Source organism: Drosophila busckii, chromosome X, assembly GCF_011750605.1.
Source record: "Drosophila busckii strain San Diego stock center, stock number 13000-0081.31 chromosome X, ASM1175060v1, whole genome shotgun sequence".
NCBI classification, from domain to species: domain Eukaryota; kingdom Metazoa; phylum Arthropoda; class Insecta; order Diptera; family Drosophilidae; genus Drosophila; species Drosophila busckii.
The window spans coordinates 11,009,623-11,030,983 of NC_046608.1; the positions used below are offsets into that span (position 1 = coordinate 11,009,623).

Here is a 21,361-nt window from a genome sequence, read left to right on the forward strand (position 1 = left end):
CTTTGTGTGCTGTTAAACACATTTCAGCAGAACGACACCTCGCTGCAGTCCACAACCCCTTGCCCCTCGACCGCCCACGTCCTGGTACCGTTCACCGTATGTGAGAGTTTGGCAAAACCTCATCGAGATCTGTCTGCTGAGCCAAAGCCTTATATGCTCTTTGTGCTCGTCATCCAACCGGACTAGGAACTGCATCACAAGTTATGCGCACCCGAATTCATAGAGCTGAACCAGCAGGCGTCCATTTTTGGGGAAATCCAATATGCATCCACTGTTTATTGAATACCATGAATATTATGTCGACCAGAGCGCTTTGTCTATGTCTGTTATTAACTGTTGGCCAAAAAAAAAAAACACAAACAAGAAAAGCAGCAGCAAATTCAAATTCAAAAAAGTGATATGAACTTGTTGGTTGGGTTGGCATTGGATTTGGGCATGGAATTATTATGAAATGTCATCACATAATAAAAATCAAATGCTGCGCATAAATATGTAAAGAATTCGAAAGCAAAAATATTTAAATAAATCAATTAGCATATTAGCAAATAAAAGCTTTTTGATTAAGTTTAACAAAGCAAAAAATTCTTAGCAAACTTACAGCAAATATGACTAAAATTTTATAGATTATTCTTCTTCTTGTTGCGGGCCACAACTTTAAGTTAAACAAAGCCAAGCCTCAGTGTGTGTGTGTGTGTGTGTGTGTGGTGTGTGTGTGCTCTTTTGATTGTATTTGTTTATTGCTGCTGACATTTAAAATTACACACTTGGGAATGCGAGAGACAAAATGTTGCTGCCAAGTAAACTAAATTAAGCAAACAGAGACGCCACACAGCCAGCCAGCGAAAGAGATAGCAATAGAGCAAAAGAAAGAGTGCGAGTGAGTGTGGCTAGTTGAGATTGAGAAGCGTTCTGTTCAAATGACAACTGAGTGTGAGAACGAAACCTTTGCAATCTTGCAACTTGGCAGCATGTAAGCTGCCCCAAGACCCACACACATGGCCAAACTGCCACGCCTCTTGCAGCAGCAGCAGCAGCAGCAGCAGCAGCAGCATCGTCGTTCCATCCTCGTTGTCATGGTCAGCAAAAGTTTGCAGCCAAAGCTCTACCACGTCCACTAACCGTAAATGTATTTGTTTAACCTTACTCTGGCATAGACACACACACACACACATACATATGTATAAATATAATAGACTGAGGGCAACGTGGATACATCTCATTGCCCGCCGGCGCTACGCTCAGCTTCATGTCTGTCTGGCTGCCGTCATCATCATCATCATCATCATCATCATCATCATGAAGCGCTCGTCGCTGTTTCTGCTGATGCGACACATTTTGGAACATGCGACTCTCGCCATGGAGTCATGAGTAAAAGTGTAAATGAGCAGTCATAGCCAGCGGCGCAATTGTCACACTTGCACTCACTAACACCTACGCACACACACACGCACACACAGAGAGACACACGCACACATGTAACTATGGCATATGCATGAATATGCTTTGAACTAAAGTCAGCTTAGTATTGGACAATAAGCCAGTGCAAGATTTAAAGCTCTTTGACATGTTCTTAAAGCAAGTTTAGTGCATAGCAGTAAATCTGTCTGTATGAGCAACAAGATCTTACAAACTATAACAGCTAGAGACAGCAAACTTATTATGTAACTGCGTCTATAGTCGAGCTATGCGCTGCCCTGACTTAGATTTCGCTTTGTCTGTCTGTATGAGCAACAAGATCTTACAAACTATAACAGCTAGAGACAGCAAACTTGCTTTGTAACTGCGTCTATTGTCGAGCTAGTTCACTTTTGATTATTGAAAATGAAATATGCGCTGCCCTGGCTTAGATTTCGCTTTGTCTGCCTGTATGAGCAGCAAGATCTTCAACACTATAGCAGCTTAAGGCAACAAACTTGCTAATTCGAGATCGCTAATGTCGAAACGAAGCGCTTTGATATTTGAAAACCTAATTAGTTCATTGCTGTACCGCAGTAACGCATGCCAGTGCCTAATTAGGCCGCGTTCAACTCAAAAGGTTTTTGTTGGACCTTAAGCCATAGAGAACATGAGCACATGTGTGTAGTTCATATTTTTATTTGCAGTCTCCGTCTCCTCACTGCCCGCTAAGCCAATTTGCAGCAGTCAGCAACTCACCCAATCTCACCCCCCGTCATTTTCTATTCGGCGCTTATGCCACAGTGTCGTTCTAATTGGAGTGCTTCGTCACTGGAGCTTAATGCCATACAGACAGTTTTTTCGATTTTGGCATTTTGGTTTTTGAGCATGTTTTTTTTTTTTTTTTTTGGTAAGCCGAATGTCGATTCAACAGTTGAGCACACTATTTGGCAGTGTTGTGCAGCGCAAGCAGATCAAGGGCCAGCGCATTTTGTATGAACTTTCGATGCTCTCGCGCACTTATTTACACTGCCTGCTAAATGTATTTACACAGTCGAGAGTTATTAATTGCCAACAACAAATAATTCGCAACAATTTGTGTTGTAGCAAATATAAATCAAAGCTAATTAATTACAATTTATTGCCGCCAAACTTGCAACAAAGGCAACGCCAAGTGTCGAGTGTCGAGTGCTGTTGAGTGCTGAGCGTCTCTCGCTCACATAATAAGCTATATCAATAGCTAAGTATATTAACAAAAGCGACAAGCAGCGCAATGTGTAAGCGATATGAAAGCGGAAGAGAGTTCGGGGGTCGAGACGAGTTAACTCTTTGGGCCTTCGGCAGTTGGCAGTTGGAGTTGGGCAAATAATGGCTTGTGTAAATAATGTCAAGGCAACAATAAAAATAATAAACGAATTAGCTGCTGCTACAGCTGAAGCTGAAGCTGTAGCTGAGGGGCGCCCATTGAGGCGGGCTGAGCTGCTTGGACAAAAAGCAGCAGCAGCGACGAAAGCAAAGCAAAGCGGACACGACAAGCATTCAAATTGACTTTTGAGTTGGCTTGTTGTCCTTTCAACGTGCCTCGCTCCATTTGTTGCCCCCCCTGTCCTTGCGTCTGTCTGTCTATGTGTCTGGCACTAGCAGCAGCGGACACGTTAAGATGTTTATGGCTTGTCAAGGATTATTGTTATCACCAGGTAGCCAGCTGAGCAAACACGCAGACAGACAGACCGACAGACAGACAGACAATGAAAAAAAGCAGCGAGTTCTCTCTCTCTCTCTCTCTCTCTCTCTCTAGGTTGTGCGTTAGACACAGTTTTAATCTTAATGCAAAGCACAAAAAGTATATAAAGACTATACGCAAATATGTGCATAAAAAAATTGTTATAGATGCAGCGGAAAAAATTGGTAAAGGCAGCCGTAAAAAAAATAGAAACGAAATATACCAATATGCAAAAAGGGGCGCAGGAATGGGGTGTGGGTGGGTGTGGCAGCAATCCTTAGTCTACAGCAATGTTCGCACTGGGAAACGGAATTTATGAGCAGCGAGACTTTTGTACAAATTTTTGTTTTTGGTTGCTGCTGCTGTTGTTATCGTTGCTGCTGCTGCTGCTGCTGCTGGTTGTGCCACTTTTTGGGGCACAACACACATACACACACACACAAAGCTGCAGAGTCATGAACTGTGACAAAAGGATTACAAGGGAGTTACTTGTGTCAGCTTTTCACTTCCAGCACAACCAACCAACCAACCACCCACTACAAACTTCACAGTCTAGCTGCTGCCCCACCCCCACTCACACCCCACCCCACCCACAGGCCATTACAATGTCGTGCCACTGCAGTTTATAGGCTAAATAAGATTAATTTGCAGATTAAGCGTGAGCAGCAGCAGTCGCTCGTTCGTTCGCTGCTTCTTTGGATTTTCCATTTAATGACTATCAAAATGAACAGCTCGCCAAATCTCTGTCTCTCGCTCTCGCTCTCTCTGTCGCTTTGTCTCAGTTCAGCTGCTGTCTGTCTCGATTTATACAGCGTGCAAATTTATTAGATTAACAGCAAATATCGAATAGGAAATTAACTGTCGTCTGGACATGGCAAAGCGGATGCTGCTGGACTCTTGTCTGCCACACATGCAACGCTGCAGCCATCTGGCTTGTGTGTGTGTGTGTGTGTGTGGCATGTTGCGTGGCAACTGTGCTGCCAGCTGTGTGTGTGGCTTGATTGAATACATGTTGCATAAACTGGCGCGCGCTGTCGCTTGTCAACAGCATGTTGCATCTGCTGCTGCTGCTGCCGCTGGTGTGGCAGCCACATTGTTTGCTGCATATCACACAAATGCGTTTGTTAACTCGATTGCAAATGTTTTAATTACATTTTGCGGCACATGCAACAATTATTGTGTTTGCTTAATGGCCGCGACTTAAGTCGTTGTTGGTCAAGCGTTCGAGCCTGCCACAAAGCAACTGCAACTGCAACTTCAACTTCAACTTCAAGTGTCAAGTGCATCAGAGAGCGAGAGCGAGAGAGCAACACAAGTGCCGACAGTTGGACAAAGTGTGTTGGCACTCAACTGTTTGTTGTTTGTGTGTGTGTGTGTGTGTGGATTTCTATTAATATGGCAAATGCCACAAATAGTCGCATGCCACATTCCAGCAGCAGCAGGCACAAAGCTAAACACTGCCCCAGCTCAGAGCTCACAACTCAGAGATAGAGGCAGGTGGCAGTGGCTGTGGCAGCGACATGTTGCCGCATCCTTAGGGAGGGCCAGGCCAGCAGCCCAAACAGTCAGCAGTCCGGCACTTGGCTTAGCTTGTTGTTATTCCAGTTGCAATGAGTCAATGTCGCTGCCTGCACATCCTTTTTCATGTTGCCGCCAGCTGCATATGTGTGTGCGTGTGTGTGTTGCAACTGCTGGGGCTGGGGCAGCCTCTAACTCAACTCAATCATTGTTGCCACGCGCTACGATTGTCGTCGTTGTTGCCTGGCGCAAACCTCAAATGTAAGCAAAGTTTTATTTCAGTCAAAGCCAAAACGCACACGCACACGCACACACACACACACATATGTGCGTGTGTGTTAGTGACTTGCTGCATATTGCTACATTTTGTCAGTTGAAAAGGGTTCTGACAAATTTTTAAATTAATGACAACACAAACGCCACGAGGAACGTGCAAAAGAATTTCACTGTTGACCCAACTTCCCCCACCCCCTTCAGCCCACTCACCCACCCACTCACCCTCTCTCACACTCTTTATCGCTGTCACTGCTCAGTCCCATTGACTCGTGGCCACCTTTGGCGCCAAACCAATCTCTGGCACTGACTGCTCTTTTAATTAAATTCCATGAGCAGTTGCAACAACGAAATTCAAATAATTGCTGTATTTTTATTTTTTTACATTTACACACACACACACATAGACAGTTGGCTAAATGCTGTGCAATCGAAATGAAGAAATTAAATGCATTGCTAATTGGCAAATCTTGAAACTGACTTTAGCCAAAAGGCAAATGCAAAGGAATTCAAATGGCATAAATGAATTTTTAATATTTTTTGAAAGGGCAATGCGCTTAAATTTTTAACAATTTTAACGAGACAGCGCGTTGGCAATAAATATAATATGCAAAACTAATGCAAAAAATTCTAGCTAAAGCTGAAAAATAATTACAAGTCAGAGCTAGAGGCAATTGTATGAAGGATGCGTTACCACAGCTTGAGTCTCAGTTCGCAGAAAAGCTGATTGGCTCCCAATTGCCTTTTGGCCCGTAAGCTTGTAATGTGAATATTGCCTTCATTGATAGTCAGTCAGTCAGTCAGTCAGTCAGTCAGTCAGTCAGGCCAAGAATGCGCCACTAACAAGCAGTTGTTGGTGTGTGTGTGTGTTTACCTTGTCTACACATAAGCGACAGTTTTGACTCGAACTAACAACAACAACAAAGTGCATGTGTGTGTGAGTGTGTGCATGTCTAGCTGTAATAAGGCAAGTTGAGCCGATCGTTTACACAATCATTTGCATTGAGTACACACACACACACAGGCGCATGTGTGTGTGTGTGGCAGCAAGCAAGGAATGCTTAACGAAACGCAAACAAAGCGTAAAGCGTCAAGCACAAAAGCACACGCAGCTCAGCTCAAGTGCCACAAGCCGTGGTAGATAACCTATAAAAAGTGAGAGTGAGAACACGAATGCACACACACACACGGACACATACACACTTAAAGTTGCTCATGTCAGTTCAATGGAAGCATTAAGTTCAAGTTGTTCAGTTGGCTTAACAGTTTGAACAGCTTAAGCAAATTGGAACTAATCATTTAGTTCAGTCAGAGATGAAATTAGCTCAAAGTTACATAGGTTAGGATCTCTCTTTACGCTCATATAGGATAGAAATAGCAATAGCAATAGAACATAGAATCGAACTCACTGCAGTTCAAAACGTTTGCTTAACTGCTTTTGAATTTGTTTATTGTTTTTTTATTTAAATCATAGTCGTAGTAGCAAATATGTAATGATCATCAGTGTTGGACATGAACGAACGAATTTATTAGCGCAACAATGAGTCAGTTCATTTGTTCATTCGTTCACTTTTTGAGTTAGTATCAGTGAACAATCGTAGCGCTTGCAACTTCTACAGGCCACATTGGGGGTCATAAAATGCTTGAAGCAGTTTGCTGCGGCCTTTGATTACCCCATTCAAAATATTGCATAAACAATAAACGCATGAGTAAAAATATAACTAAAACATGCGGTAAACAACTTAATGTGTGTGGCATGAAGACAAATGTATAAATATTTGTAAGCTAAGTTATGCATATTCGAAAATTCAAATTCTTTGCTTACGAGTGCGCGAGTGCGAAGCTCTTACAACTGCTGCTGGCTTGCTCTAAATATTACGTATACGTACGTCACAAACGTCAAGTTGCGCCGCTTGCCGCTTGCCGCTCAGTGTTGCATTTTTAATTGCGCCTATTTCCGCTTCGCTGTCACACGTCATTTATTAGCTGATGCACTTAAAAGTGCAACCTGCCCCTCTTTGTTGCCACACACACACACACACAACAATATCAAGTTGTGATTTATATGCGTTTGCTTATAGCCAGCAGCTCACATTACGCATACGCTGCGTAAGCACAATGCAAAAATGAGAGAAAATTATGTGCAACAACTACAACAATAAAATACACACACACACATGCTGAAAAATGTACAATAATAAAATAATAATTATTATTATAATAATAGCACATAATATCGCATGAGTTGCCGCCGCAGAGCATAAAGCGCGCTCTTCACAGCTCACAGCACACCACAATGGACTTGCAACAATAATTTGTAGCAGCAGCAGCAGCAACAGGAGCAAGCGAAGTCCTTTGTGTACAGTTGCTTGCCAAGAGGGACAAACAGGACGCGAACGCGAACCACGGGCCATAGCTTTTGCCATTTGATACTTTTAGCGGTTGAACTTTGCTCTTGTTTTTATTATTTAGTTACTCACCCCCCCCCTCCCCGTACACACACATGCTGTTGTTATTTGTTTATTGTGTGCCATCATAATTACTGCTTCAATTTCTTTTGTTAGCCAGCGCCAGATTTCCATATAGATTCCCACACATGGGGTCAGGCCAGATGATAAGAGTCTTTAATTGCAATACAGAGCGAGTGGCCACAAAAAATAATAATAATAATAATAAAAAAGGCTTAAGTTGCGCCACGCCCCCAAGCCCACACCCCCACCCCACTGACCGCAATATGTATGCTAATTTGTTTTTAATGCTTGTCGGATATGCGAGTCACTCCCACACTGCGTCCGTCCGTCCGTCCGTTCGTCGTATTAACGCGTAGGCAGCGGCAGCTGCACCGCAATCAGCTAACATTTTGGCTAATAAAGCATATTTGGCCCACATGCCATGCAACGCATCGAAAGCGATGCGAAGCGAAGTGCATTTGCATTATCCTCGTTTGTTCCCTGGCCTTTTGTAATCATCATCATTCATCGTGTCTAATTCCCGAATAATTAGCGAGAGCCAACAAGGTTCGCATTTGAAAGAGTCGCCAGTGGCTTCAGTCCGAGCTGCAAGCGAAGCGGGAGGGCGGTCGGGCGGGCGGGCTTTACTACTAATTTCTACTCAATGAGGCTCATCATAGGTTGCCGTCCCTACTCAATTGAGCTAATTTGAAACATTAACTGTAAAATTTAATATTGAATATTTAATGAGCGCATTGGCTGCCCTCCAATCCGCCGCTCTAGCTCTTCTTTCAACATTAATTACTAATTATTTAATTTGAATTGAACTTGCTACTTTTCGAGACTAACAGTTTAGCATAAGTTAACGTTATTGTTAATAATAAATGCAGCACAAATGAAACTAATACTGTTCAATTAAAATTAATTAGTTTTTTTATTTGCTTGCTTAATTAAATTATTTTATTATTAATTATAGAAAAAAGGTAGAGATTTTATTTTAACTTTGCTAGCAATTTATAGAAATGAATCATCAAGTGTGGCAATTGCCTGTGTCTCGTCTAAGACAAACTTGAAGCTTATTTGGGGTTTGGTTTCGTTTGTGGGTTGATTTGAAATTCTATGGCGCACAGTCGAAAGTTAATGCCTGCATTTAATTCGAAACTGTTTTCAGATATTCAAGTGCACGGAATTTCTTGATCCGTAAAAAGCAACTGCTTTAATTCCCTAGCAGAGACTTTCGACCACGCTCGACATTGACCACAGACCACACACACACACACACACACACAGACAGAAACACATACGAATGTAATTGAATTGTTCAGTGAGTGAAACGAGTTGTTCGTTCAACTTCTTAATATTGTGTGCATTGAGCCAACTGCATGGATTGATAGATTGATGCTTGGTTTTGCATTAAATATGTGAGCATGATGATGCAGCTTTCAAGTCCTTGGCTTTATCAGTTGCACTTTATATAAATACACATGCATATATATTTTTAATTTATGCCATTAAAAAATAAGAAAATAGTGCACACACACATAGACACTGTGTGTGTGTGTGTGTGTGTCTGTGTCTGCTTGTTGGCTGGCAACTGTGTAAAAATTTATTTAATTAATTCATTTGCATTAAAATCTCGACAAGCTACACGTGACCCTCGACCCCAACCCCAATCCCAACTTCATGCCCCTCACCTCGCTGCTGCTGCTGCTGCTGCTGAGTGCCGAATGTCCTGCAACAAAAAAGGGACAAAGTGGCAACATTTTGTTGTCGCATATATTCTTTTCCCGTTGTTCTTGTTTTTTCTTATTGCATTTTAAGTTGCTGCAGCTGCTGCCACTTGCTACGGCTGTCAGTCTGCTTGTCATTTAAAATTTTAATCTTGCTCTGCAGTTTAGCTTAAGTTGACTTCGAAATAATGAGCACAATGCACAAGTATAATAACGCATTCCTAGACACGCTCCCGCTCCCACCTCACACCTCCCACCTCCAGCGAATGCAAGTGGAAAGTGTAAAAAATAAAGTGAGAGAGTTGGCTAACAGCTCTTGTGCCCAAATTGTTGAGCCCGCGTCTCTGTAATTAAACAGGCTGAGAGTGCAGAAGAGCCCACACACCTGGCGGAAATTTCATTCATGGCTAATAAATCATTTTTAATATTAATAAAACATAAATCACAGCGACTAAAAACTTGACAAAGCCAGCGGCCAGCGCTAGCGCTAGAGCGAGATAGCAACAGCGATAGCTAGAGCGCCAGCTAATTGAGCGGGAGAGCGGCAGCGGGAGAGGGAGAGGGAGAGCCCACTGCAGTTTTTGTGTCTTTTGTGTGTAAAGCGTAAAGAGTAAAAAAGTTTGCAAAGTCGGCGACAAAGTTGCGTGGGCAGCGCGCGCTTAAAGGATAAAGCACATGGAAAGAGAAGTGGCGAACGAACAAGCGAAGAAGCAGAAGAAGCGAATGCGGGTGCCCCGATCAGCGTCTGGCTGACGTGCTTGGCTGTGCTGTGTGCGGTTAACTGTTAATCAAACAAGCAGAGAAGCAGCAGTAGCAGCAGCAGCAAAGATAAAGAAAAATGCGCAGGGTAATGTAAATAACAAAAATTCGTATTACTTGCCCGTTTTATAAAATTTACAATGTGCAGAGACTTAAAGTCTGTGCCGCCCAACTAAACGCGATCGCACAATTTATAAACTCAATAAATATTTATAAAACATTGCACCATAATCAATTACCTTTTGCTTAGTAGCAATCAGTGTTTGTAATTGTTTATATTTCTTTAGTTTGTTTTTGTTTGCACACTTGTAATATCACTTCAAAAATAAAAAGTAATAATGTTTGAGGACGCTTTGATCACTTCCCAAAAAAAAAAAATATGTATGTATATATGCGTACAACTATTGTTGTTTTTATAAACTTTTGCTATTGATAACAGCAGAAAGTGCAATCACTTGTAACTGTTTGTTGTTTGCGTTTGTTTTGTCTTGTGTCTTTGGCTTGAATGTGTTGTAAAGTTTGCGAGCAGTGCTCAACGTATGAACCAACGCGTTCGAAAGTTGTCCGAGCACTGAACTTGACTGAGCGAGGCTCGCATTGGATAAGAATCAGCAGCGCCAGCGCCAGCAGCAGCAGCAGAGCCTAACACAACTATCAGGCAGTTCGGCTAGCCTAACCGAGGGCCGAAGCGCGCGCAATGTTCGCTGCCAGTGCCGAGCGCGAAACGTAACGAAGCGCAAATAACGAATAAACGCCAGCGACAAAGTCTCAATGCCTAATCGCTTTACAACGCTTCGTGTCTGTTGGGGGCTGGTAGCAGCGAATGCTGCGCAGCATGTTGGCAGCGTATACATGTTGCTGGCAACATTTAAATGTTGCTAGCCAAATGTTGCGGACGCTTTAGCGTAAGAAATTCACAAGTTATAGCGCTAAAATTCGCACTTGAATATATAAAATGCACGCTTATGCTTTTGAATGATTAATTTATAAATGAAATGCATGGCAGCAAGCCGCACATTTCAATTTGTTGCACATGTGGCAGCTAAAAATAAACAGCTTTGCTGCATTTGCATTTGCTACAACTTGTTGTTGTTGTTGTTGTTGTTGCTGCTGCTGCCGCCGCCAAAATATAATTAAAAACGCAGTTAAAATAACTGCGGCTTTTGCAATCAAAGTCGCTTTTGCGCTACCCAAAATTCGTTATCGTGCCTTGTAAATATGTCTAAGTGTCTGAGTGTGTGTGCCTTAGAGCGTTGCTGTCTGCGCTGTTGCATCTACATATATATATATGTGTGTGTGTGTGTGTGTGTGTGCAGCACTTTACTTACACAAATCAAGCAGACCAATAAAGTCGAAAGCAAAGGCAAAAAGCCTCTACACCAACGCCAACTGTAAGTTTATGTGTCTGTGTCTGTGTGTGCGTGTGTGTGTGTGTGGCATGCAGCAAAGTACTTTTGCTGCTTACTTTAATGAAATTCATTGCGTCGATGCTAGAGCTAGAGCTAGCAGCTAGAGCTGTGGCAACCTTTTACCAAATGAACACAAAATTTTGTCCATGAAACCGACTTTCATGCTTCATAAGTAAATTCATTTGCCACGCCTATCGCCGCCCCGCCACGACAGCACGACGCTTGGGCGCCTACGACAAACTCCAAGACTCTCGTTCCAGCGTTGATTTTAATGAAATGTCATCAACTTTGAGGTGTTTATTGCGCTCACAAGAGACAAGGAGACAAGCGCCTGACGTGGAATCAGCAGCAGCAGCAGGAGCAAGGACTAAAGCAACCCTTTGAGTTACTCCACAGCCAAAGGCAAAGTAATCTTTGAGTCTTAGTGTCAACCCACTTTTTGCTTCCCCTCTCTCTCTCTCTCTCTCTCTCTCTACTTTTCACATGTTTACAACTTGTGTATGTGTGTGCTTGAGGCTGTCGAGAGGGGCAGGTGTCATTGACTCTAAGGGCAGACCAGGGGGGTGTGGGCGGTGGCGGGGCAAAGGAAAACAACATTTTCATGTATCATAAATTGTCTAACACTTAAAAAGTGATTACGTGTGCGTGTGCATAGAGCCCAATCCCAAAACTCTAAGATTTGCACTTCTCTCCCTCTCCCTCTCTCTTATCAATCCCTACATCAATTTATAAAGTGTTTGGTAGTTAGTTGCCTTTCATTGGCACTTAAGATAAACAAATTTTGTGCAAGTTGTTAACTTTAACGATGACTCATTAATTTTGTCGATCTGTTGTGTCGACGCGTTTTAGTTTTATTTATGAAAAGCCAACCAAGCTACGAAGCTTTTGTAATTGTCCTCGCCCCACCTCCAACTTCGGTTTTAATGTTTGCTCAACAACAAATTTATTGTTGATTTTGTGTGCGACCCTTTTCGAAATTGTGTAATTCTCATACTTGCGTTTCCACTTTCCGAAGCGGCAAGTCTAATAGTTATCAATAGATTTTGACAAGCGCTTCACACTACGCAAAGAGGCAAAGGGCAAATGCTCAGCATTTAAATTTGAACAGAAGGGAAAAATTGAACCAAAATTCTTTTAATTCATATAATGCATAGAACTAATGACTGAACTTAGCCTGAAGTCCTTTGTTGCTCTGGCTATACCAATTGTACCATAGAATTTAGTTCGAGGCTACAATAAATGACTGAAGTCAACAAATTTAAAGTTAGTACTAATTCGCTTATTTAATTCAAAACGTAGCGGGTGCAGTTTAATTTAAGCAGAACCTGGTTAGAGCTTAAAATAGAGCACTCAGTACTAATCTGAGCTGATCAGCTTACAAGCAAAGAAGCTTACTCTAGTTATTCAAAATAGTTTCGACTGCCATTTGACTTGTCCACTTATCGTCTCACTCTTTTGTTCTCTTCGCAGTCATAAACAACTCAAAGTCGTTTAGTTTGCCACCCTTTGCTGCTGTTTTCGACAAATCGCTGCAAAATGTAACAATTTAACAGCGTCCACATTGCTTTGCATTCAACTAGCATTGCATGGGCTGGGGCAGGGGCAGGGGCAGGGGCAGCCTGGCAAATTAAGGAATTTCACATACACAGGCCAAGCACAAGGACATCAAGCGAAAGCAAAAAGCTGCAAGTCACGCAACAATCATTTGCCGAGGGGTCAGCAACACGGTCAGCAGCAAGGGAGAAAACATGACGACCTATGGCCTACACCAACACCAACTCCGAGTGTCTGTGTGTGTGTGTGTGTGTGTGTGTGTGTGTGTGTGAGCCTGTCTATCAATAAGAATTTATGTTGAGCAATCGTTACAACGCCTCTCATTCTTCGCTCGCTGCTTCGGCGCTTGTACCTGCCAGTCGTCGTCTACTTTATTATTTCTTATTGAATAATTATGGCTCATTTTGTGCGCGACGGCAACGGCAACGGCGACGGCGGCCTGCTCAGCGGGCGTGTCAGCGATAAAATCACAAATGGCCACAAGCGTCAATCGTTGAGTTTCAGACTCGACGGCGCCCAGAGTGTCACCAAGTCAGCAATAGGTTGGCGGGTGGGGGGGGGGCTGGGCAAGTGCGAAGGCATGCGGCATGTCGCGGTTCGCTTCACGTGCTTATCTCGTTTCCGTTGCTTCATTCAAAAGTTAATGACTGCTTTCAATGGTCGCTTGCGCTCCAGCTAACGTGTGTCCTAGCCACAGGACATGCCCCAACAACACACACACACACACACACACACGCACACTTAACCATTCGCAGCATTGACATTGTGGCAGGCGTGTCAGCAGACAAGTGAATTGATTAGGTTAAAAAAAATGTAGCATACATTAGAGCGCATCAAGCAAAGCGCGAGCAGCGCGCCCGCGCTCGTTCGCTCGCGTTTGTATGTTTATGTGCTTATTTTTATATATTTTCTAATTGAAAGTCACGCAACAATTGACCGACAGACCCCACCACAGCCCCGCCTGCCCCTGCAATTGCCATTAAGTGCTATCAGTCGCCGCATCGAAATGGAAAGTAACATTGTTGTGGTCAGTGGGCAAACTCCACGCCCCCTACATACAAAACTTGGCTGTCCCTCGCATCTATGTGCGCTCTGTCCTGCCTGCTGCTGCTGCTGCTCAGCAATCGCATTAATGTCGCTCGTCTCGCCTGCTGGCAGCTATTAAGGGCAAATGTTATTGAATCATTAACACCTTGGTGGCCTCAGACCGCCGTCTGAGCAACACAAACACATACAGACAAAAAAAAAAAAAATAAATGCAGCAATATCTAATACTAAATTATAATTTGAACTTAAATATGCATAAAAGTTTATTATTAGTTCATTGCAACATTTTTGAATTATTATTTGTAATGCGTGTTTGACTTAACTTAACATTTGCTATAATTTTATGTATTTCAATTACAGACAACAGCATGGACAGCAATTTAAATGTGGGTATAAACATTAACAGTTATAAAATATGCAGCAGTCGCGTGTCTTATTTCAATAAATACTTGAGCTGGGCTAACTTAAGATAGCGCCAGCAATTGGGGTTTGCATGTTTCGAAGTTAGGAACGCGATTTGCTTATGCAAACAAATTGTTGAAAATAAATCAAATTTGTTGCATTTTTTCTATATTAAGTCCAAGCGGGCTGATGCACAGTTATGAATGAATCAGATATTGGAAATATTCAGCTATGGCTATTTATATTTTGCACCTATGTTTGTATTTTTTGAGAGCCCAGCGCGCACAACGTTTTTAATGTTGGCAATAATATTTAAGTAGGGCACACAGGACGAAGGGTTATCAGACACGGCAGGCAGCCAGCCAGGACACTAAACGTTGAAGCCACTCACTGGCCCAAGCACAAGAAAGCAAGGGGGAGACTCGAAGAAGAAGAAGAAGCAGCAGCAGCAGTTGGCAGGTGGAGAGCACGAAGCGTAGCTCGTCTCCGGCATTTGCTTGAAGTCCGTCGGCCATCGCTAGCGCCGTTGGCGTTTGCCGACGCACGCTTAAGCATAAGTACTTCCGACTTTAAAAGGATGTCACATCCGGTTTTGGCTGTCGAGCGTGAAGCGCAGCCCGGCGACGCGATAAGAGGCACTGCCACTGCCACTGCCATCAAACGAGGCAAGCGCCACGAGTCCGAGTCCGCGTCCGGGGCAATACGGAAAATTGTGGAAAATGCGAAAACTTGGCGCTTAGGCGAGACCACAAAAATTCAAGGTGCACAACGTTGAAAAGAAAACGCGGCCAAGCTGCGGTTTTTATAGCGCTGCCTAGACAAGTTTTATGAGCAGACACACACACACACACACACATGCATGTGCATGCGTGTTGGTCGAAACGACAAGCTGCCTAAATGTCTGACTCTGAGTAATAATGATGTTGCATGCCCCGCTTGCAACACTTGCAGCTGAGCAATGAATGAATAGAAAATATTTAAGGCTAAGCCGCTTTGCGAATTGAGAAATGATTGAATGATGAACAACATTTAAATCCGAAGTTCAATCGAATTTGGTGAATTGTTTGTTTATAGCAAGAAATATTGTCATTATTTTTCCTTGAGTTTTGGAATTAAAAACGTGTCGATTTGAATGAACTTTGCAGTTTTTGTTGCAACTATAAAATACAACAAATAAATTTGAATTTCTGCCTAACTTTTAATTGTTTACAGCTAAGCCGATTGAGGAGACTTTTGTGACATTAGCAAACGAATTGAGCTCGTTGGCTGAGCGTTGTGTGCAGCACATTTTTGGATGCTATATAGACGCTATATATATGGCGCGTTTAGCGTGTGGGTTGGGCTGGGATCAGAGACAATGCCTCATGCTGACATTTATGTAGACATAACAACTGTAAAATTGTTCTAAGCGGCGACAATGACAATACAGCATTGAGCCCCATCCAGCCGATGCACTGGCACGCCCACTGCCGCAAACGCCCATTTGCTTCTGGCCATGTTGTGGTTGAAAGCCAACCAAGATTGATGAAAAAGCGCCAGCAAAAAACAATAAAATGTATCTAAGGCACGAACAAAAAAAAAAAAAAAACAAACAATAAAAAAAATGCAGAAAACAAAGCAAAAGAAAAGAGAACTGTACACGTATTTGTGACAATAAGTGCAGTGCAGTGGGGGCGAGGCAGGGGCAGGGGCAGGGGGGAGAACAAAAAAGGAAATAAGCAAACAACGAAACGAAACGAACCAAAATGTTAAACCGTCGTTGGCTGCGAAGCCAAAGCGTCTGCATTGAGAATGGTTTTGTCGAAGTCACTGGCTGGGCCAGCTGGGAGAGCAGCCAGGAGCAGCAACAGGGCTTAGAGTAGGCGCGGCAGTTGGGGCGGGGCGGGGCGGGGCGAGCGGGCAGGCAGATTGTCGCTGAAACAATACAATACACAAAAGTGGAGTCAACTGCAACTGCAGCAGCCACACACACACACAGACATGGCACAAAGCACTAAAGCGAGAGAGAGAGAGAGAAACGGTGGCAAATGTGGCAATGTCGCCGCATAATATGTGTTAAGCCAAAAGGATTTGTTATTCGAAACCGAGCGAAAAGATAAATAAACAAAAGCAGCTTCTTGCTGTGCTCTGCCAGCAGCCAACCCGCGCCCCACCCCCAAAACTGACCCTGCCGCGCACGCTTGCCTCAGCTGACGGACAGAAGCTGCTTCCTTTACAAGCCGCTTGTGCCGCACAAGCGCCCCGGTGGGTGTAGCGCCCAGCGATGCCACAAGACTCACACACACACACACACACAGACAGACACACACACACACACACAGACAAAAGGCAACGCAGCAGCGCACACAAAACAAAGAAAATACTAAAGGAAGCAGAAAATTTTTAATAAGTGCCACAATACAGCAGCAACAGCAACAGTAACAGCAACAGCAGCAGCAGTCGTTGCAATAATGAATGCCCCAACTCTGGACACATATGTATATATCTATGTGTGTGTGTGTGTGTTTGTTACCATTAGAAACGCGCCAGAGGCCAAACTCAATCCCAGACGTTTCGTCAAGTCAAACCGTTTGAATGACATGAACAAAAAAAAACAAACAAAAAAAGGCAGAGCCAAATAGAAATATTTGCAGCTTGCAACCAAATTGTTGTGTTGTGCCTGCCTTTGTCTCTCTGTTCTTTGTTAAAAGTGTGACTACATCACTAACTAAGAATGTGAATGGTGTAACGTTGTTTGCATAAATACTTGGATTTATCAGCTTATTGCTTAGCTACCAAATTCTTTGCACTGCGTTCAATATCAAAAGTGATAATGCGAAATTAGTTAGCACATTTTGCTAGAAACTAAATGGAAGCCAATCCAAGCCCAGCACGCTAAGCTGCAATTCGAACTCAAGTCGCTTAATTCGAAAATAAATTGCATCATTTTGGAATAATTAATATAACTAGAATTAAGAATCGAGCTAAGCAGCTAAAAAGCGCATGAGAGTCACTTTTAAGAATTTCCTGTGTTAAGTCAAAAACTAAAATTTTAAATTCGAACATAATTCGAAATTAGCATAAAAATTACATTCAAATTATACAAATTTTGAAATAAGTAATGTGACTAGAATTAAGAATCGAGCTAAGCAGCTAAAAGAATTTCCTAATGTGTTTAACTTAAAATACTTTGCACTAAGTTAAAAACTAAAATCTTAAATTCGAAATTAGCCATAAAAATTACATTCAAATTATACAAATTTTGAAATAAGTAATGTGACTAGAATTAAGAATCGAGCTAAGCAGCTAAAAGAATTTCCTAATGTGTTTAACTTAAAATACTTTGCACTAAGTCAAAAACTAAAATTTTTAAATTCGAACATAATTCGAAATTAGCATAAAAATTCTTCAAACTTATACAAATTTTGAATATAGTTTGATTAGAATTAAGAATCGAGCTAAGCAGCTAAAAGAATTTCCTAATGTGTTTAACTTAAAATACTTTGCACTAAGTCAAAAACTAAAATCTTAAATTCGAACATAATTCGAAATTAGCATAAAAATTACATTCAAATTATACAAATTTTGAAATAAGTAATGTGACTAGAATTAAGAATCGAACTAAGCAGCTAAAAGAATTTCCTAATGTGTTTAACTTAAAATACTTTGCACTAAGTTAAAAACTAAAATCTTAAATTCGAAATTAGCTTCAAAATTGCATTGTAAGTTTTATATATTTGTATTACTTACTGCGATTTAGCTTTGGCGCTTTCACTCACAGTTTCAAAGTCGTGACTTTGAGGCGCAGATACAATTTGTTTTACATTCGAACTTGTATATAAAACATATTTAGACGCTCCGCGTGCCGAAGAACAGAACTGGGTCAACACATTTCTAGCTGCTGCGACGACTGCAAAAGCTACAGAAAGAAAGAAATTAGAAAACGACAGAGCAAACTGCAAATATGTCTATGTATATATAAAAAATATAAAAACAATGTGCACATATATATGTATGTATATATAAAAAGTAGACAAAAGCAAGTAACGGCAAATGCAAAATGCAAATAACAACAATAAACGTTGGAATTTCTGTTCACAGCAGCAGCAGCAGCAGCAGCAGCGGGGCAGAGGCAGCAAACAAAAATGAAATAAATAAATAAAACAAAACACACAGAAAAACCTAAAAGAAATGCATGGAAAAGAAAGCAGGCAATATAAAAAAAGAAACAAAAACAAAACTTGGCTGCATGCTGAACGGAATTGCAAAATGAAAACAATTTGTGCACCATTTTAATAACTCACATTCACATTCAACATTTTGCGGCAATACAGAAATTAAACGCCAAATGCCACACAAGATGACAACAGCACGAGCACGCGAAGGGGTGGAGCGGGTTGCAGGGGGGCTACTTAGTGTAAGCAGCAAGCTGCTTGATTGATTTCAATGATGATTCAATGATACATGTAATTTATAAAAAAAATAATTGTAGATTAACTGCGTTTAATAACAAGCTGATTAATGTGTAAAAACAAAACCAAGCGTTTGTATTTACAGTTTGTTAATTTATACAATTTAATTGGATGAACGCGAAACTGCAGCTGACCAGACCAACAAGTTTACAGTTTGTGGCTTGGGGTGCGAGCGAGAGAGCTTTCTCTCTCTCGCTCAGTCTCTACTACACTCTACTCTGCTCTAATGATGCGCGTATTGGCAAAAATTCCATTTAAATTTAATTAATGCACAAAATTTTTGCCATTTTGCGCAGTTTGCAATTTTTGCTTTTTTGTTTTGTAAATTATTTTTGCCACATATACAGTTACATATGTTGCAACAAAACCGCCAGCATATGCCTTCATCATCATCAACACGTTGCCGCAAACAGTTGCAACGAGCTGCTGCTGCTTTTACCGTTATCATTCGCGTTACCGTTACTCGCTGTTGTTTACAAATTGATGAATTACGTTTAATTAGCTGTACGTAATTACATTGCATATTGACATGCTGCCACGCCTACCGCCCCCCCCACTCACTCACTCACTATCACTATCACTATCAAAAAGTCTTTGGATAAAACGACTTGGTAATTGACTTAATGACTGCATGAGGTATTGAGTAAGTAAATAGCAGCGCCTTGCAGTATGCTACAAAATAAATGAAACTCAAGCTGTGGCACAAAATTCAAAAGTCGGCGCTTGAAAGTGTAAAACGCTGCGTTAGAGTTTCAAGTTAATTGTGTATTATTTTTCTATTAGCTGCATGCAATTTAAGGCTCAAAGCTGTGGCCTAAAGGCGAAAGGAAGTGTGCGGTAGTTGCTTTTGGTTCAGCCTGTGCGGTTCAGCGACCAACATTCATTTAAAATCATTTAATAAATTTACACTAAATTTCAATTCCATTTTCATTAAATGCCACATAAATTATACGCATCGAGGACTACCGAGCTACCCACACACACACACACACACACACACACACACACACACACAGTTACGAAGGGTGACTGTGTGTAAAGTCTATGGGCGGTTGGTTTGAGCCAAATCGCGTGTTACCATATTTCGTATTCATTTTAAATGGCGCGCGCCATTTGCGCATAAAATGCTTTTAATTTCTCGTACATTTCTCGTTGCCTCACACACTCACACACTCACACACACAGACAGACAGACATTTAAACTGCACACAGTTTTTGTTGCTCTTGCTTGACTGCGGCATATTTACAATTCAGCCTCAATAATATTTGCACTACGCCAAAAATGTTGCGTAAGCATAAGAAAGAGAGAGAGAGAGAGTGGGCGTGTGTATGAAAAAGAAAGTGCCAGAGTTAAACGCTTAAAATAAAGTGTATACGAGCTTCAGTCAATGCGATTGCTTCATAAATTTCGCTGGCTTGGGCGCTTTGTTGTTGCTCTAACTGTACATGCGTCAGCCTCACCCCACCCCCAAACTCAACTCAACTCACCGCGCATACAACTGAATGCCCAAAAAGTGTTCATTTCCTCTTTGGCGTGTTATCATCGCCACTTCCGGCAAACGCTGAGCACGACATTCAGCATCTTTCTCGCTCGCACGCACCTTATCTGCCCACTAGTATGCGTCTGCCTGTGTGTGTGTGCGTCTGTGTGTGTGTGTGTGTTTTTGCCAAACTTAAAGCCCCAGCGCAGTTGTAGACACATCGAAAGGTTTGTCTGAATTTTAAGCCTATGCGTAACCTTTGCTTGCTTTCTCGCTCGCTCGGTCTGCCTCTCTCTCTCTTGCTCTGAGTGCGTATTCAATAAATTCACGACCTTGGTAGTGGGGTTATTACTTTAGTTCAGCAAACTTATACACTCTTCATCGCTCTCTCTCTCTCGCTCTCTCACTCTCTGCAGCTCTCACAGGCAAATGCAAATACAATTTTCAACGTTTTGCGTCTTTTGGCCAACAAATGGACTGGAAAACGTTGCCCAGAGCAACATAGACATACAAAACTGTTGAGGCTTGCAATGTTGCAACGAAAGTGGGTGGTGGGTGGGTGGTTGGCTTGGAAACTTTTCACTTAATCGCTTTTCGTTGCGTTTTGTAAGAACACAAACACAGCTAATTTGACTTTATCTCACTCTCTCTCTCTCTCTCTTCCTCTCTCCTCTGTCGACAAAGTTTTCGAGCCAAAAAGTGCAAAAGTGTTAAGCTTGTTGGGTCAAGCGCCCAGCTGACCAACTGCCGCCCACTCAGCCCACAACTCTCAACTGCATTCAACTGGTGCCCAAGCTACGCTTACAAGTCTTATCAAGTGCCATGAATAATTTAGTGGGCATCAGCAAAAGGACAAAAGGAAGCGCAAAAAAAAAACAGTGACACACACACACACACACACACATACAAATGCTGCAAAATATGCTAATGCATTTCTCGAGCAGCATGTGTTAAGTACCCAAGCAACGAATGCCAGACAGCTTGTGATTGAATTAAACTTAATAAGCATTGAAAATTCAGTGATCCTTTTGCAGGAGCAGCAGCAGCAGCAGCAGCAGCAGCTGCCAGCAAATGCGAGAGCGAGAGCAGTGAAACTGCAAGGAGTGTGGCATAGATTGCAGTTATATGTATATCAAAGTCTGCTAAATTTTGTTGCATTAAAATAATTT

General features: G+C 42.1%; 1 protein-coding gene across 9 annotated transcripts in view; it reads right to left on the reverse strand.

The window, feature by feature from the left end:
* The window catches only part of LOC108605671 (neurotrimin), a 67,918-nt gene that overhangs the window by 16,327 nt on the left and 30,230 nt on the right, over positions 1-21,361 (reverse strand). For 7 of the 9 annotated variants that reach the window (XM_033294309.1, XM_033294307.1, XM_033294308.1 and 4 more), the window contains exon 1: positions 17,990-18,070. The exons of 1 other annotated variant lie outside the window; for it this stretch is intronic. The gene's annotated coding sequence lies outside the window, so the exon portion shown is untranslated. Of the gene's footprint in view, positions 1-10,087; positions 10,146-17,989; positions 18,071-21,361 lie in introns of those variants that run through there. One more of the 9 variants, XM_033294302.1, reaches the window with a different exon arrangement.